The sequence below is a fragment of the Hevea brasiliensis genome, chromosome 10, assembly GCF_030052815.1.
Source record: "Hevea brasiliensis isolate MT/VB/25A 57/8 chromosome 10, ASM3005281v1, whole genome shotgun sequence".
Taxonomy (NCBI): domain Eukaryota; kingdom Viridiplantae; phylum Streptophyta; class Magnoliopsida; order Malpighiales; family Euphorbiaceae; genus Hevea; species Hevea brasiliensis.
In genome coordinates this window covers 24,643,577-24,649,535 of record NC_079502.1, presented here as the reverse complement: position 1 = coordinate 24,649,535, position 5,959 = coordinate 24,643,577, and positions in this window count along the sequence as shown.

Genomic DNA, 5,959 nt, shown 5'->3' with positions numbered 1-5,959 from the left:
GAGAAAATTTTTAAAATACAAGCAAACCTAAAAATGCCTCACTAGCTCTAGAACATGTCTCTTGGACCTATCAAGGCAAAATTCTAGCATATGCTTGATGAAGAGATGATTAAGGCATTCTTTGATATAGCCCCACTAAGCCTTAGCCAACACTAATTAAAATATATATCCCTTGCAGCCAACTTGAAGCTTATATTTATCCCTTAGAATTTATTGCTTACCCACATTATTTACCTAGCCCCTAGTCCAAACACATACCCTACCCTTTTGAGGAAGCTAAATGCATAAGTAAAAAGTATATTAAAAAAAAATTTGGAGGATGTAGAACTCAAGAAAGAGTGCAAGTGTGAAATTGAAATAAAAGAAAAATTTTCCTTTCCAACCCAGTAAAAGCAATGAGTTTGGGGGAGAGGACAAAAGAGACATAAATAAAATAAAAAAAAGGGGAAGAAGAAAAAGTAGTCTGAAAATAAGTATTATGGAAGCATACTTGGCACTATAAAAACCCAAAAGCCCCTCCTCTCCATACAAAATCAGTGAATAAACTTAGTATACTTGATATTTTATGCGTACATTATCCTCATATTTGCATTCCTTAAAAACCTTCATTTGCAACCAAGTCATTATCCTCTAGCCCCATTACAACCCTTTTAAAGACCTTTTGATTTTTTGTAAAGTGTATGCGACATTAGTGGAGATAGAAAATTGAGATATGCCTGTGGAGTTGGAATTGAGTCACTCCATCACAATTATCCATAATAGAGGCAAATTTAGGGAAGTAAGTGTTTCTCAAGTCTATCATAATAAAATAGGCTATTTGTGACTTATTAATAGCCTTGCATAGAGGAATAATTAATTGAAACTCCATGAAAAGTGTGAAGGTTTAAGCAGGAAGCTAATAAAGCCCTTATGCCTTGAAGGAAGGGAATTGGTATGAAGGTTGAAGGAGTTCAATTATGTGCATATTAAGTCTATGGTTATGTTTCTAAGTTTTCTAAAAAGAGTTTTGATTTGCTTGAGGACAAGCAATAGTTTGAGTTTGGAGGTATTTGATACACTTGTATTATATAGATGTTTTTAAGTACAATTTTATAATATTTCATAGCATTTAGAATAGTAATCTCATGCATAACCATTAATTTCATTAACTTCTATAAATTCCATTGCCAAGCTCTAAATTCCATGCTTTCTGCATCATTTCAGGTGTTTGGGTGAAGTCCCAGGGCATAAGAGTGCAGAAGGAAACTTGGAAAGGCCAAATGATTGAGAAATGCTACTGATACACATTACATGGGTTGTGTAAGCAAAGCCACAGACCCATGTAACCTACTGCCAGAAGAAAGCCAGAGAGCCAAAGAAGAAGCAAAAGTACATAGGTCGTGTAATCAGACCCATGTAAGCTATGGAGACCCGTGTAAGTCTCTCTCGGGCACAGGCTTGAAGAATTTTCTAAGAACAGAAGAACATGGGTCATGTAACCAGACCCGTGTGACTAGCGCAGACCCGTGTAAATTCCTGTGCCTATGCAAGACGTAACCATTAAGCTCCAGTAAGTTACACGGCACTAGGCCATGTGGTGACACACGGTTTATGTACCATGCCGCAGTCAGTTTCCTAATCCAAATTCCAGTTCTTGTTTACACACTCCAAACAGACTCCTAATGCTTTTAGGATTCTAAAGACCTAACCCTGGACCAGCTATTATAAATAGAAGCAGAAAATGACAACAGAAGGAGCTTTTTTTAGTTCAATCCTTTTTACAGAGCTTTTTGGAGAGTTTCAGAAGGGTTTTCACTTTTCATACTTGCATTCTTCGCAGCCGTCTTGAAGAGTAAAACACCAGCACAGAAGGGAAATCCTCAGCTGAAGTTCCATAAGGATCAAGATTGCAATCATTCATCTTCGGTTCTTTTGTTCTATTTCTCTAAGCGGACTCTTTATGTTCTTTTATTTTATTTTCTCTATGTTTGTTAAACTCACCATGAGTGAGTAATTACTTTATTCTAGAGTTAGGAGAGTAGCATTTGCAATTGTTATTATGGATAAATATTGAGTTTATTTATCGGATTTGAGTTTAGTTCTTTGATTCAATTTCTTGTGATCTTAATGCATGCTATGTGTTGGTACCCTCTTAGTATTGATTGCAGATATTAATTGAAGGACTCAAAGGTGAAGATTAATATTAGAAAATTGAGAACTTGAACCTAAGAAATCTGACCTAGAGATAAGCTGATGACCTTTGTAGAGTTCCAAAATTAATCATAGATCTTAAAGGATTTTAATTAATTTAATTACCGCGAAAGTAGGGTTTAGGTTAATTAAAATACACCTTAAGTGCCTTGAGAGAGGACTTAGGATATCCTAGGATTAATTTCCATCAAAGCAATTATTATCAATCTGATGAATAGACAAGATTAAAATCCATAGTAAGGTTGCAGTGCGAAATCTTAATTCTGGAATTGCTTTTATGAATAGTTTAATTCAAAAAAATTACTTTCAGCATCTAAAATAGGTTTAACTCATTCTTCATCTATATTCGATAGCCTAAATAGTCAAAATTACCATGTAGCTTGGTACTTGCTAATTAAATTTCTTGTGGGAACGATACTTCACTCATCACTTTATTACTTGTTAGCGATCCGTGCACTTGCAGTGGTTGAAAAAACCAGTAAACAAGGGGTCCTGGAAGTGGATGCCCTAAGCATGATAAATGCTCAATTTGACCAGGTCACAAAGAGGCTTGACAGAATGCAAGCCAACACTGTTGGAATAAGCAGCCAACACTGCGACAGCTGTAGAGGAGGATATATGGCTTCGGAATGTAATAGCTTTAACGAATCCTCCACAGAACAGATGAACTATATGAATAATGGAGGAAACTTCAACCAGAAGCAGCTCAACAACCCATATTCAAATACTTACAAGCACCCCAATTTCTAATGGTCTAACTTGCAGAATCAGCCAATGAACAAACAGCAAGGGTACAAACCACCAGCAGCCCCTGGGTTTCAGAACAAAGGATAAAACTTTACACAGCCACCACCACCTCCTCAACCTCAACAACCTGAACTGAAGATGACCATGGAATCCATGATGGAAGGCCTCCTGGCAGCTCAACAATAACAAAATGAAATGATCAAGCAGTTGAGTTCTAGAATGGACCAACTTGCTACTCACAATAAGATACTTGAAAATCAAATTGCTCAGCAAGCTGGTTCTTCAAGTAAAGCTACTGGTAAACTACTTAGTCAACCAGAGATGAACCCAAAGGAGCATTATAAGGTAGGTACATTGAGGAGTGGAAGAATTCTAGAACAACCAAAGGAAAAATCGACGGAGGAAACCTCTGATAAATCTGAAAGCCAAGCAGAGAAGAAAGAGGAAGAAGTCAAGAAGGATCGGGAAGAGGAAGCAAAGAAGAAAAAGAAGCTACCAGAGCCATATCAGCCTCCCTTGCCTTTTTTCTCAGAGATTTTAGAAAGCCAAATTGGATAAGCAGTTTGGGAAGTTTTTAAAAGTTTTACAGAAACTCTACATCAATATTCCCTTCACTGAAGCACTTTCTTAGATGCCATCCTATACCAAATTCCTTAAAAAAATTCTGTCAAAAAAAAAAAAAACTGGAGGACTATGATACTGTTGCTCTAATAGAGGAATGCAGTGCCATATTGCAAAACAAATTGCCTCCAAAGCTGAAGGATCCAGGAAGCTTTTCCATACCTTGTCTCATTGGCAATAAGAAAATAGACAAGGCCCTTTGTGATCTTGTGGCAAGTGTGAGTCTAATGCCTCTATCAATATGTTAAAATCTGGAGGTCGGAGAACTGAAACCCACAACAATTTCACTGTAATTGGTTGACTGATCTGTTAAATATCCTATGGGCATACTTGAGAACATCCCTACCAAGATGGGCAAATTCTTCATTCCAATTGACTTTGTTGTCCTTGAAATGGAAAAGGATGTTCAAATCCCTATCATCTTGGGAAGACCTTTCTTGGCAACCGCTAGAGCAATCATAGACGTCAAAAATGGGCTACTAACTCTCAAGGTAGGAGATGAAGAAGTGGAATTCAACTTGTTTAACATGATGAAACACAAATTTGAACCTGATGAATGCTTTAAAGTTGATACGGTTGGCAAACAAGTTGAAGAGGAATTGCGTAAAAGCGTATCCTAAAGATCCTCTTGAAGCATGCTTACAGCACACTCACACTACTAATAATGAAAATGCAAAAATTACAGCTTGCGTATAATATTTAGCAGCTCATCTACCCCTACCCTTGGCTCAAGCTTTCAAGGTGGAAGAGCTAAAGGAGGAACAACCCAAAAGCAAGCCAAAGAACAACACTGAACAGGTAGAACTTAAACCTCTCCCCTCCTCACTAAGGTTATGCAATTTTGGACTCAAACTCTAAATATCCTATTATTATTAATGCTAGCATGTCTGATATAGAAGAGAAAAAATTGCTAAGAGTACTCAGGACCCATAGCAAGGCTATAGGGTATAAAATAGAAGACCTGAAAGGGATTAATCCCTCGATTTTCATTCATAGAATACCCATGGAGGAAAATAGTAAACCCACTATTGAACACCAAAGAAGGCTTAACCCAAACATAAAAGAAGTAGTTAAGAAAGAAATTCTAAAACTATTAGACGCAGGTATTATATGCCCAATTTCTGATAGAAAATGGGTTAGTCCAGTACATGTAGTGCCTAAGAAAGGCGGGACAACTGTGATCCAGATTGCAAACAATGAACTGATCCCTACTAGGGTAGTCACTGGTTGGTGCATGTGCCTAAACTATAGGAAATTGAATAATGCCACCAGAAAAGACCATTTTCCTCTCCCTTTCATCGACCAAATACTAGAAAAGCTAGTAAAACATTCCTACTTTTGTTATCTATATGGGTATTCGGGATTCTTTCAAATTCCTATTTACCTAGAAGATCAAGAAAAGACCACATTCACATGCTCTTACGGAACCTTTGCATATAGAAGAATGCCTTTTAGTCTTTGTAATGCCCCTACTACCTTTCAAAGATGCATGATGGCTATTTTTTCTGATTATATTGAAAATATCATGGAAATCTTTATGGATGATTTTTCTATTTATGGAACTACTTTTGATGATTGCTTAGCTAACTTATCCAAAGTGTTGCAAAGATGTGAAGAATCGAACTTGGTCCTAAATTGGGAAAAATGTCACTTCATGGTAAGAGAAGGCATAATTCTTGGTCATCTAATATCAGAAAGAGGGATTGAAGTTGACAAGGCGAAAGTTGAGATCATCGAAAAAATGTCACCACCAACATCAGTCAAAGAAGTGCGAAGTGTCACACCTTACCCCTCTGTGAGGCATAACATGATCCCGTAGAATACCTAATGAACTACCGAACTTAACCTACCGATAACTCACTAAGTACCCTACAAGGGATTTTAAAACAATTTTCTTACTTTTATAAGTGGTGAGCATTTTCTAATAGGTATTAAAATTATTTATTCAAAGTTGAAAACTAGTTAAAATTTTTTGCCCATTTTATTTTTCCGTAAATTTTATAAAAATTTCAAAAATTAGACTGAACATGAGAATTAAATACAAAACATGAATTATGAGATTTTAATCTAAACAAGTTCATTTCGAAGTGTCAAAACACATTTCATAAAACCCACAGTTATATCATGCCATTCGAAACAAATATAATCTCAATAGCCAGAGGCTAAGGAGAAGTCACATCACAAGGCTAGCTAGCTCAAATATATGGATATCCATTCAATTTCTTCTTCTACTGGCACACACCTCAACACTTCAGCCAGAGAAGGAATCAAAATTCGAAACTGATCACCCCCACTAGACATGCTAGTGAGGTGTTCAAATATATGGTCATGACACTGTGGTTTCAAAACTTATCTTAACAATTTACTAAACATTGCCATTTCAAACATACACAAATGACTT